This window comes from Pinus tabuliformis, chromosome J (genome assembly GCF_031772625.1).
Source record: "Pinus tabuliformis cultivar Carrire ecotype Pingquan chromosome J, CPIR1, whole genome shotgun sequence".
Taxonomy (NCBI): Eukaryota; Viridiplantae; Streptophyta; class Pinopsida; order Pinales; family Pinaceae; genus Pinus; species Pinus tabuliformis.
The window spans coordinates 1,109,762,257-1,109,776,083 of record NC_142295.1 but is presented as its reverse complement, the minus strand read 5'-3'; the positions used below and the strand labels follow the sequence as shown (position 1 = coordinate 1,109,776,083).

General features: G+C 37.1%; 1 pseudogene; it reads left to right on the top strand.

Moving 5' to 3' along the window:
* The window catches only part of LOC149230945 (aconitate hydratase, cytoplasmic pseudogene), a 57,939-nt pseudogene that overhangs the window by 19,645 nt on the left and 24,467 nt on the right, over positions 1-13,827 (top strand).

The window sequence follows — 13,827 nt, the reverse complement described above, 5'->3', positions numbered from 1 at the left end:
CCCTCATGCTAATGAGTCTTGACCCATTGACATCAACACATTATCTAGGTTCAAGGCTAGAGACTTCTTTTAGTACCTTGAGGCTTGCATGCATCAATGGTAGGATCTCTTGCTGATGACAAGGGGAATTCATCTATGTCCCTTGATTGTTAGATCTTGTAGGTGACTCAACTTCAACACCTTCATTCATCCCTGGTAAGACGTACTAGGGTTCCTTAATACTGATTAATGTCAATGGTGAGTTGTCTCATAATGGTTAACAACATATATTAATGGTCGATAATCCAATAATCTCTTCTCATGCTCGAGTCTAGCATATCCATTCAAGAATTCCACCACATGTTTAGTATTTGATGAAATTTTTTTGAGTATTCAATATAATTTGCAGCCTTGTAGTTTGGAAATAAGGGAGGTATATTGATTATTGGTTCACCAGGGAAACAACATAATTCAGCCTTCATCTTTTCAAAAGTGTTAGAAAACTCTATCATTCTTGGTCTCAAACACAATGAAAAATTCATCCTCACACCATCAATAGTCATCAGTAGTAGCATTTTAAACAACATTCAATATGTATCAACATTACCCTATTTTGGATTAGCATATTGGCACATAGGTATTAAAACCAACCTCGTCGTCAATGTATTTGGGAACTTCAAAGTATTGAGGTAAAAATTGAGGAAAAAGTTACCTTGAGACTTTTTTATTTGTTAAGAATTTATGGAATGATGATGGGAAAAATATTTCAAGCAATCATTTTCCTCTATCCCTCTTATTTTGGTATTTTCAATATGCTTCACCCCCCAACATCCATTCCATCATCCATTATTTGTTCCATTCTGTTTCATTTAGGAATTTGACTAGAATTGCAAACACTTCTTATTGACCTGTGATTCATGCATTTTTTGTGACTTCCATATTTGATGAAGTTATTTGTTGTAATATTTGTGGTAAAGGTTGGACTGTTTTCCTTCAAGGTTTGGAAAATACTATTTCATACTTGTCTCATGTAACAAAAAACATGGTGATTTTGTTATAGTGGTTGTCACTAATTGAAAAAACACATAAAATCCTAATGTCATGCTTGAGGCAGCCCTTATTGCAAGTAAATCTTATGAATTAGACCTATGGAGGTAAGACATGGATTATGACTAGCCTTTCCCCACAATTTAGAGTTGTTACTAAATAATTGAAGTAGGGTAGTGTGCATAACTAACTATATCGACAAGGCTTTATGCTTCTTGGGTATGAATGTACATGTATCGGGAGCTCAATAGATATTCATGAATTTGTGAGATCTACTATTGATGAAAATGACTTAATTGTGTTATTTGTGTTGTCCCACAACAATTTTTTTTAAGGCCATCCTCATCCTTTGACTCGAGAAAACTACCTTGCTCCTCCTCCATTTATACTTGCATATGATCTTATTAGTATTGCTGACATTGATTTTGGGATGAAGACTATTGGTACTTGGAAGGATGGGAATAAGGCTTACATTAGAGATGTCTAGCCTTCATCCTGAAGAAAATAGAGGTTGTATAATCTATTTTCCTACCAGACATGTTTAAGAAAACATATGAAGCAATAACAAAGGGAAACCCTATGTGGAACCAACTCCCTGTTCTAACTAGAGCTTTCTATATATGAGATACAACATCCACTTACATACATGATCCTCCATATTTTAAAGAGATGACAATGATTCATCCTGGTCCACATGGTGTAAAGGATGCATATTGTTTTCTTAACTTGGCAGACAACATAACAAAATATCAAAGTTATTTTGTAGGAAACATTTGAAAAGATAGTCCAACAACAAAGTACCTTATAGAGTGTGGTGTTTATGGAAAATACTTCTCTTCCTGTGCAAGCCATCAAGGACATGTTGAAATCATGGCTAGGGGAACATCTGAAAATATCTTGTTGGTGAATAAGCTCTTGAATGGTGAATTTGGGTAGAAAACCATACATATTTCCATTGGATAAAATTTATATGTGTATGATGCAACTATGAGGTAAAAAAGTGTAGGGCATGGTACAATTGTTGTTGCTAGAGCTAAATATGGTAATGGAAGTTCTCACGATTGGACTACAAAGGGTCTAATTTTGTAGGGTGTGAATGTCGTTATTTCAAAATGTTTGAATGCATTCATCACAACAATTTGGTTGGCATGGTCATTATTCCAATGTGTTACAAATTTAGTGAGGAAGTTGAGTCACTAATTTGAAGATCAAAATTTTTCTCAAAAGATGAAAGTGCCCAAAAATCATTCAAAACTGGTTTCAAGTCGTAGTGTTCATCGTTCTGATTCCAAAAATGCTTGAATCACCTCAATCCAATGTCGTATGACAAAGTTATGATTTTTTAATCATTTGAATCAACAGCTAAAAAATTTGCAGGTGTGTTGACTAGACCGTTGACAGGGAATTCCGTACTACTGACGTCAGCATGCCTACTCGGCATATGTTCAACCAATCACAGAGTTCCAAGTTTCAGGTTTGTGCAGGTCCATTTGGTCAATTTTGATTGGTTCATTTTGTTTTGGTCGTCCAATGGGAGGCTTCCATGTGGCCCAACTAGAAGTCGCCAAGTGGCACCTCCACGCTAGTAAAAAAAAAATTAATGGTCAGAAGCCATCAGTGGGGATTGAACTAATGACCTACTGAAACACAACTCCAACTTCTACTATCTCGCCTACATCATGTTTCTTAACCTACGGTGCCACCACATATATTTAAGTTTTGTAGTTGGGCGCATTGGGAGGAGGGCCGAGTAGTGAGCCCTAACCACCCGTCGTATCGCACCCATAGAACCATGGCAAAGACTGAAGTGGAGCGGGGATTATCCCCTGGTCATCACACTAGTCCATGGGACCATAGATGGATAGGGAGAGGGCTCAGCGGAGAGGGCCAGACATTATGCGCCAACCCTCAGTCATGACCATTGTTGGGTAATTTAATTGACAGTTAAATTACTTGCATTTATATGTCAATCCGGGTATGTCAGCTTGCGAAGTACAATGCATTGTATGTGTTAGGAGATTAACTTTCAATATTTATGCATAACTAAAATGAATTGGAAACTTCAAAAGGAAATTAGATTCTTTAATATAGATTCTAAAAGTACTAAGTTTTTAGAAATGAAATTAATGTTAAGCTATAAAAGAAAACATAAAGATTATTGATCTAAGAAAACATGATATTTTACCCTATGAAAGCATGGAGATTTTGTTCTCAAACTTGTAAACTTTAATCTATGGAATCATGAACATTTTAATCTAAGAAAGCATAAACATTTAATCTATGATAAGCATAAACAATTAATCTATTTAAAACAACTCATTCATGAGAATATAAAATAAATTGAAGGAATCTATACTATTCTCACGAATCTCTAGGGGGGCCTACTGAGTACTACAAGGTGTCGAAAACTCATATCAAGAGAAAAGATTTAAATCACCAATTTCATTCAGAGCTGCGCCATATTAAAAAAATAGAGTTCTTCTCCTTCAATAAGTAGCAACAATTACAAATTAAGATCATCCTTGACATCTCTGATCATCCCCCTATCATCAAAGAGACTGCAATTTATAAAATTTTGAGACAATTAACAAACTCAGAATTTTCTTGCTTGAGTTTTGGTCATGAGATCAAATCAGATAAAATTTCTTGGATTTTTGGATCAAATATCAACTTATATCTAATCAAACTTATCTATATGCCAGCAATTTTCTAAAGAACAACTTGTTTTGGCCTTTTTGTTGACTGCGCATTAAATGAAAAATTGAAAAACCATATATCCACGCAATCTACAAAATAAGGCTCCAAATAACTTCGAAAATATATAAAATGGTAATGAATTTGAGAAAACTACAAATTGAGAACATAATTGGGCTCGTGCTAAATAAAACTCATATTTTTGTTTTCCGAAATTCGCTTTCATGTGCTCAGAAAATGCGTTTAAAGTTGACTGGTCAAAACTGCTGTGTTTTTCCCTTGACTTGATGTTAGAGGTCTACACGTGTGCGCTAGGTGGAATTTTATCAATACAAATTTATATTGGAGCTTCTAGAAACCAAGTCCAAGTATCATATTTCCTTATAGGGTGGTGATACTACCTCAACCATGGAGATAGCTACGGTAACTTGACAAAACTGCAATAACTTGAACTTGCTAAACTGTCACTAGTAAACCATGAAAAATTATTCTTAATTCATTAAAAATAATGGAAACAATAGTAATAATAATAAACTATGTAAAAATATATGCGGGAATTCGATGCATTTATGAAAAAATGTGGTTAAAAATGATGACAATGGGTGAATGGAATGATGCGAAAATGGATGGTTTCATCAACAAAATCATGACAAGTTGGAGGTCCAACATTCCCCCACACTGGATATTTTGCATGTCCTCATGCAAACAAATCATTGCAAAGTTTCATAATCCAACTAGTTCCTTGTGTTCCTTTATTCTGTCATTTCAACTAAATCCTTGACCAAAGCTCCAAGAGAGCAATATTGACCCTCTATCTCAATCAGATGCACTTTTCTCTCTCTATTTTTCAACACTAATCTGGTAGCATAACTCTTTGTTTCTACACTTTATTGTTGTGTCATTAGAGTAAGAAATAAGAGTTACCCATCCTCCTTTGAAATTCAAACAACTTGAAGTCTTCACATACTAGGCTGCTCATGGATGCTATAAAGGTAGAAGTGATGCCTATTGATTTGTTCTTCTCTAATAAAACAAACATCCATACATTACTTATTAGCCCCTTGCACATTATCATATACAACTTGTGTGAAGGGAAAGGGTGCCCACAAAGTAGCACATCTAAGTAATTTTTCATTGTTGTCAAAGCCTTTGCAAATTCATGGCTTTTTTAAAAATATAGCTCTTTCAATAACTTGGAAACTATTTATGAGGTTCTTGTCACTACTTAATTATGCACAATTTGTTCAATCCTTGGTAGAATGCCATATTGTGAAGAACACATCAAGACTCTTACTCCATCTATAGAATGTGCTTTCCATCCTTGTGAAGTTCACCCCATTAGTATGGCTGGAAATGATCATAGATTGCAGCCCATAATGATTGTCTTCTTATCATCCATGCATAGCAACCAATCCTATTTCAACAATGTTATCAAACAGTTTCTTCAAGAACTCACAAAATAATGAATGAAGAAGACTTCCCAATGTGAATATTTGACAATATGAGTTGCACATAACAAAAAATAAGAGTTGTCGGTGAGGGTTATACAACTTATCAAAGCCTAAAATATGCTTCCAAGTGATTTCAAGAGTGTGTGAACAAAGCCTTGTTGCAACCTTATTCTTCTTGTGGCTTTGTACTCATGATTTCTGGGCTTCCATTAAAAATTTGAAGATGAAAAATATGAAACATATTTTAAGTGCTCCATGTACCTTTTGATAATGTGCTACAAACATGTACCATGAAATCAAGTTTTTCTATTTCTCAAGAACATCATGTTGATGGACCATTAAGAAAGGCATGGATTAACAAGAAGAGAAAGTTTAAACAAGAGAGTGGTGAAAGCATAGAAGAACATCATTATGACCATGGAAAACAATGAGATGATTGCATGGGTGGCAAGACTTTGTTGATAAAGAATCAATCATAGCTTGTGGGATTGGTTGTTAAAGGGTATGACAAAACATAATGGGAGATAAATTGGAACTACATGTTTACAATAGCTTTTCATCAAAATTTCTAGAATTTTTAACAAATTAAAAAGTTTAAGGCTAGTTTTACCTCAAGTTTACCTTTTGGAATTGGAGAAGAGAACATGATCTGATGGTTGATTTGGTGTTGACTTGGCTCAGGTACTCTACTCCATGATGCGTTGACCACCACTTTGACCTTGCTCCACAAAATGTATCTTTTTCATGTAGCAGACTTGTTTTTCCAATTTCTCTCAAATGGTAAATCAGATTCTCCTAAAATTTTCTAATATTGTTACCATTACTATTATGCATCTTCCCACAAAAAATCTCCACCAATGGGTGCACGGATCTCAAGACAAATGAAAAATGGTTGTATGTGAAAGCGGTCAATTTCTTGAAAAATACACACTATAATTTCTTGAAATTTTGTGTATTTATTTACTCTACCTCAATGCATTTACCATAAAAATTTCAAGACCAACGGATGCACGGTTTGCAAGATATGGTCAAATCAATTTCTGCCCTGTTTCACCCTTCACATTGCCCAATGTTGCAAAAAAACATATGCCACAAACTCGTTTTAAGGCCAAATTGAATGATTTGAAAGGGGAAAATTATATTTTTACCTTGTCTTACCACTATATGCCTTCATAACCCACTTTTGACAATGAAAAGGATTTTTTATGCAAAAATACAAAGTTCTCTCCTAATTTGTGCACAGTGATAGAAATTTAAATTCTGCCTTAAAAACCTGTTGACACGTCTTGGAAAATTACACTTTTTATTTTTTTTATTTTTTCCACGTTATACTCAATTTACCATATTTTGGGGAAACCCAGAAGCTAGGAATTTTTTATTTCTGCTCCAATCTCTTGAAATATTTGTGCCAAAATTTCCTCTAGAACAAGCTCCTAGAGTAAAAAAAAGGTTGTTACAGCAATAGCTGCAGAAACTGCAACTTCCATAGTTGTTGCAAAAAAAATTCAATTTTTGCATAAAGTTGTTTTCTCCATGTTCGGACTTTTGATTTGGATTGTGTATTGCATGTTGAAGTAGAAACCATGAAACATAATGCATATTGACTGAAATAGACCCATTTTTTTTTGTTTTTCTTGAAAATGGAATGAATGAAAAAGCATTGTAATGGTTCCATCATGCTACTGTTGAATGACAAAAAGATGAACATGATGCTACAAGAAACCAATAAAATATACTGATATACTGCTGCAAGTTGTTGGTGATTCCATAAAACCATATAGTCTTCATCAAAACCAAAATTCATGGTACAATTATTACCATGCGAATGAGTTTGTCAAATTCAAGCATGGAAAGAAATCATTGGATTACTGATCAATGATGAAAATCGTTAACCAATGTGAGACAACTCACCGATAATGTAAATGAGTGTCAAGGTACCTATGTGCATCTTAACAGGGACGAATGAATGTCTTGAATTAGAGTCACTTGCAAGATTTGGCAATGAAAAGACATTGTTGTATTCCCATTGTTTCCAACGAGGAGGATTTCCATTGATGTATGCAAGTTCCAAGGCACTCCAAATAATCTCTAATATTGATCCCAGATAAGGTGTTGAGGTCAATGGGACAAGATCTATTGGAAGGTGGGACTTAAGGAATCCTGCATCATCCAACTCGAGCATAGAACCAAAAATGATTTGAAGAACTATAATAAAATATTGAAACCATCATAAAATTGAAGAACTTATTGTGATCTTTGCTTGCTAGTTGTTTGGTTTTCAAGAAAAGCTCATGTCCAATTGCGCCAACAACCTGGTTTTCACAATAGGACTTATTTTTCTCTTTACTTTTTTCTCTTTTATTTTTTTATATGTCCTACTCTACTTGAAAAAGAAATCTTGTTGAAGTATATGAATACTTACAATGGAACCATGTGTGTAACATGATGATATATAAGTTCATATGCAAGTTTGAAATATACTCTTTGACATGTACGAGTATATGAGAGACCAACTGCCTTGATTGAGATGATGTTAGAAGATACTGAAGAATGGAGTATTGGGATCCAATGATTGTCTTGAACCAAGATTTAATGTAATCTTCTCCTCCTTAGCGTCCTACTATCATGCCATGCAAGTATTCAGAGATTTGATCTCCATTCATAGAGTATGGTGATAGGCATGCATGAAATTTTCAATCTCAAGTTCCAACAACTGCTCTTTATCGACAGGCATCCATGATTCTTGGACCTTATCTGAATCTTCTTCTTCTGGTTGTTGTTCTTCAATGGAAGCTAGAGAATCATTTTGCAATACCTCAAAATTGTAAGTGGATTGAGGTGTTTTATTGTTGGGGATTCGAAATGGTTGTGCAGGTAGTGGAGTGGGAATGGATCTTTGGGGTGTTTGTGTGGTTGGTAATGAGAAAGGTTGGATTGAGGTCAACTGATGGTGAAATTGGTGTTGTGGTGGAGGTGAATGGTATGGATAACATTGATATTGGTATTGAGGATAGTGAGGGAAAGATTGAGGATATGGTGGATTTCCTCTGTAAGGCCCTTGCCAACCTTGTTGCCAAGATTGGTTTTGAGATTGGGATTGAGATGGCCAAGGTTTCCAAGGCAAGGGTGTTTGCCAATTACTTTGTGATTGTTGTGCATAACGTGAATTAAGATCTTGCATCATACCAGATTGATGAGTCTGCCATGGTCTTCTTGGAGCTACATAACAGGATTGTTCTGGTGTTTGATTTTCTCCTTGGTAAATTGCCTTTAACCTTGGTAATGATGGAAAAATTTAGTAGTATGTGATCCTGCACAAATTTCACAAATTTTAATGTTATCAAGTGGACATTCATGCAAAGCATGTTTCTTTCTACATTTAGGGAAAAATATAAATGAAGCAATATTATCAACCTTTGGCTTGTTTTTCATTCTTAGCATATCAATTTTCTCATTTAAATTACCAAGAATGTCTAGAAAATTGTTAACTGTAGAAAATTTGTGATAGGTTAACTTGATAATGCAATATAAATCAAAGCAGAATACTATAACCTACTTCTACTATCAATTTGTGGAAGCTTAAAGATCGAGCTGAACAATATAACCAGAAGAAGAAGAATCAATGGCACAATACACATGAAAATACTTTGGGGAAAGCCTCAGCTAAAAACCCCACACTATTGTATTATCATACATGGTGGAAATACATAGGAATTATACAAATCCTTAGCTCTCATAGCTAGCCAGCTCTCAGTACAATCCTCACAGATGCTCACATGCAATCATGGCTTCTCTCCAGCCTTCCTCTCTACCCTCCAAGCTCCTATTTCCTTGCGTTGTTCCTTGTGGATGATTTTCCTTCAACCAAGTGGAAAACCTTACCTTCAAAACTGCGCAATCCTCAAGGATAAATCCTTGACTGCATGCATGAGTTTTCTCCATGAGAAAACACATGCAACTGATAGTACACTATCCTTTAACATTAATCTCAACTGGGCCATTCTCCGAATAGATATGAATGAGTTTCTGATGAGGGAATCTTCAGTTAACTGGAGTAGCACTAGTTGAGTGCATTAATGCATCACCTGACTGTTAACTCACTATTAGTTCCTCAAACAGTTTGGAACTAATTCAACTAGAATTAACTCAGTAAACTGAGTTAACTAATTACAACTCAATTATAACTCAATCTTATCTCCTTAATTTAAGGGATAACTCTTACATGACTTCAGAAAGACTTCTAACTTGAATTTCTCCAACTAATTAATTTAAAATTAATTAATTAATTATTTCCAAGTAGCTATTAAGACTAAATTCAATTTTAATTCACAATTTAATTCAAGGACAAAATAAATTGGAATATTCTTGTTGCCATATTTCAATGCTCCCTCTCAACAAGAAAGGGATTATCTACCACCCCGATCCTGTCTCTATGGAACTCGAATTTACACTTTGATAATGCCTTTGTCAAAATGTCAACATCTTTCTCCTCTGTCGAAATATACTACAACAACATGATCCTCTTAGCCTGTGAAAAGCCACAGGCAATAAATCTTGCCTTATGCTTCTCCACACTACCATCAGCAGCTTGTTTTATCCTGTAAAGCCAACGGGAAATCACAATTGACTTGTTCTCTGGTCTCAGAACCACATCCCAAACATTTTTATGAACTAGGCAGTCATACTCCTCCACCATAGCATCAACCCAAATCATTTGTTGCATTGCTTCCTCAAAGGAAGATGGCTTAGTCTCAACACATTCCCAGCAAGGGCCATGTATCCAGTGTACCTCTCAGGTGACCTCCTCTGTTTGCGCTGAGAAGAAGGTGCTCCCACATTCTCTCTCACATCCTCCAACAATCTGTCAGCTTCTTTTGTGCGCTTTTGTCCATATCTGGAAGACTCTGCTTGAGTGGATGTCTCCACTCCTGGAACCTCTGCATGCAGCTGCTCCGCATCAGTCTGAGGCTCCTCCTCCTTAGGAACCAACAGTTCCTCCACAACCTGTAGTTGGAGATCCCTCTCAAGGGAAACTCACATGGCCTTCTGCTCATCAAACTTGAGATCTCTGCAAACCATTGTCCTCTGAATGGTAGGCAAGTACACCTGATAGTTGTGAGGTGTATTAGTGTACCCCACCAATATCCCCAACTCTACTATCGGCTCAAGCTTCTTCCGTGCATCCTTTGTCACATGGAAATATACTGATGAGCCAAAGATCTTGAAGTGACCCACATCAGGTTTATTACTGGAGAAAGATTCCTCTGGTGTCTTCATCCTAAGTATGCGATGTGGGCTTCTATTCTACAAATAGACCGTTGTGTTGCATGCTTCAGCCCACAAGTGAAGTGGTAGGCCTTGGTCATGCAGCATTGCCTATGCTGCCCCTACAATAGTTTTGTTCTTCCTCTCGGCCACCCCATTCTACTGTGGGTTATGAGGTGCCATCAACTCTCGTTTAATTCCATCCATTGCACAGAAGTCCTTAAACTCTTGAGAGACATATTCTCCACCATTGTTGCTTCTCAAGGCCTTGATCTTCTTCCCCAAATCTTTCTTGACCAAAGCTTTGAACTCACAAAACTTTGTGAAGGTTTGGTCCTCCTTCTACATGAAATAAATCGAGCATTTACGAGAATATTCATAAATGGAAATCACATAATACCTTTGCTTCCCTATGGATGCCATTGAGAATGGTCCACACAAATCAGCATGAACTCTCTCTATGATAGCCTCTGCTTGACCGTCTCGATCATGAAAGGAAGACTTGGTGTACTTTCCCAAGGTACAACCTTTACATGTGTCAACTTGCTTAAGTTTACCTTTGGGAAGTCCTGTAGATATCTGTTGCATTATCTTCGAAGCCCCATGATGAAAATGGCCCAACCACCTATGCCACAACTCGCCAATGTCTTGGCTTCTCACCAATTCTTCTTTTGTACTCAATGCTGCACAATCATCTACCTCTAGTCTATAGAGATTCTTCACCCGAATACCTATCCTCTTGGTCTGACCCGTGGCTATGTTTCTTAGGAACGCCTTTCCTTTACTGAAGACAACACCATAGCCTTTTTCCTCCAACATCGCGACTGATACAAAGTTCTTATTCAGTCCAGACACATACATCACATCTGTCAAGGTGAGAGGAGCTCCATGCTCCCTCTAAAAAACAATCATGCCCACTCCTGAAACACTATACTTGCCATCGTCACCCATCTCTATGCACATCTTGAGGTCTTTCTCCTCCAAGGTGTAGAGCTATAAAAAGGGTCTCTTTCACCTCTAATTACCTCACATTAATATGTCAATCCGGGAGCGTTTGGTTATTTCAAAGAGTGACTCAATCTGAGGCTATTTGTCAGAGTAATGCTAGTAGTACAGCATCCTACAAAAACACAAGAGTAAACTAATGCTTGTCTATGACTAAGTTCCTTCAAATGACTAAAGCACACACTCTTAAAGTTAAGCAACTTTATCAGTCAAGGGTTCGACAGCAGTAGTCCATCCCTTTGGAAACTGATGGAAAGGAAACTAGAGCATGGACCACGGGTCTGGGAGCAAGGCAGTAAATGCATAGGCTCACTACAGCCACAGGTCGTCTCTCACACCAAATGCGAGTAAATGAAACGACAGATAAAAATGGAACGGCAAACAGGAAATTGAACAGCAAATCTAGAATGGAACAACAATGCTTAAAATGGAACAGCAACTCTGAAATGGAACAGCAATCGCTATAACTGAACCTCACGAGTAATAATAAAACTTTATCTTATCAACTCAAATGCACTCATTGTAATCCAAAACTCCAACCTTTCATTCTCCAAGCAAATCAGGCAACCAACTAATGGAACAACATTAACTATTAATTATGGAACATCATGTGAAAATCATACACACATAACACTCTAAAGAAGTAATATGATTTAACACCAATCATCAACAGGAATTACAACTGTGTTTCAAAATGGAACAGCATGAACCCTGAATCATAAAGAACACACCTTTCAGATAATTTCCTTAACACACATACTCAGCATAGAAGCTCCATAACACAATGATAACAATGTTCGATTAAGTCTAATAAGATTGCATCCACTCTGAAAGTATTGATAATATAATGCGGAGTCAATAGAAAGAACATTAACGAACGAATCTTAACAGAGCATGTGATGTAACTTGTAAAGCATATCAGATTACCAACTAGCGATGATAAGCAAACCACGCAGAAATCAAATCGTAGTGATACAGAAGCAAGTGTCCTCTGGGGCCGGGCCCTTAGCCTCAAGGGTACACCGCTTTAAGTTAATCCAGACGCAAAGATAAGATAATCACCAAGTTTATATTAATGCATAAAACAGAAAATACAATGAGCCAAGTTCAACGAGACTCGATGAGAAAAGTTCAACCTTTAACAAGAAGTTACATAAAAAGCATCTCCCAGACTAACAGTGTCATCCCTTTATATAAGAGTAACGGCGGAGATGTCTAAGCGATAAGATAAATAAAGCAGCGATCCCTCAGGATCAAAGATCCTGAGGGATTCGCCAAACTGTTAATCCTTAATCACTTCTTTTCTCCTCCGCCGAGCTGGTGCCTTCTCCTCCTTTTCCGGACCAGTTTGCTTCAGCCTGCTTTGCCTCGTTTGCACTTGGTCCTTCGACAAAGGGACAGCAGTTACCCTGTTCTTATCTTCTTCTTTGGAACAGCAGCTCCTCGTTTTTACCCTTTCCTGCACAGGAGAATGACAACTATCAGCGGATAAGTCTTGCATACTAATTCCACATATTTTATCACAATTCTCTATTGTTTTCCATATTCATGATGTAAAAGATTCATAAGTCCTACTGAAAAGCCACTAAAATGATCATTAAAAACATACCTTTTTAGTACTCCACACACCCCCTGCTTACCCTGTTTCATGCCCTCATGAAAACGTTGTAGTTGACATGCAAAGCAGTGAGAGAATAGGCTGGAGAAGGAATCTCATGCGGAGGCCTACAGCCATGGTGAGCGACTAGGTAGTCAAAGAACTGGCATGTTTGACCCTCAGGCATCTCATATAGGGCTTGATATCCGGGTGCAGGGTGCCAGATAATTGGACTGCGGAATCTATATCCTAACCAGGATGGCCCTGCCCTGAAAATGCTTTCGCCATAGAGGTTCAAATGATTGGCAGCTAATTGAAAATTCTCATTCTTAAATGGCTCCCTGAGTTGGATGTTTGGATTAGAGGTTCGGTACCGGAATTTGGCTGCATCAATGGCGAGGTCTTTGATAGAAAGAAAATATTCTAAACTTTGTCGAATGAGTGCCTCGTGCATGGGTCCTAACGTTTCGATAACACCCGGAGTTCTCATAAGGTTTCTATGTGCTTTCCATAGCTGTACTGGGTCCCTAGGCTCAGCCCTTACCCACAAGTCTAGGCCATTTTCCTGTCTCTAGAAAGTGTTATAGGCTTTGAGCCATTTAATCTGATTAACCCCGAATGAGATGAATGCTTGCAATTGAATGTCCCCAACAAAAGGGCCAGGGTTCAACTCAGTCTCCTGGTCTAGTACGAGGTTATGCAAATAGAATTCACATAGCAATCTCTGGACCTTCACCCCATAATGTTTACAACAATCTATAAAGTCATTGACAATGTTAATTTGTATCG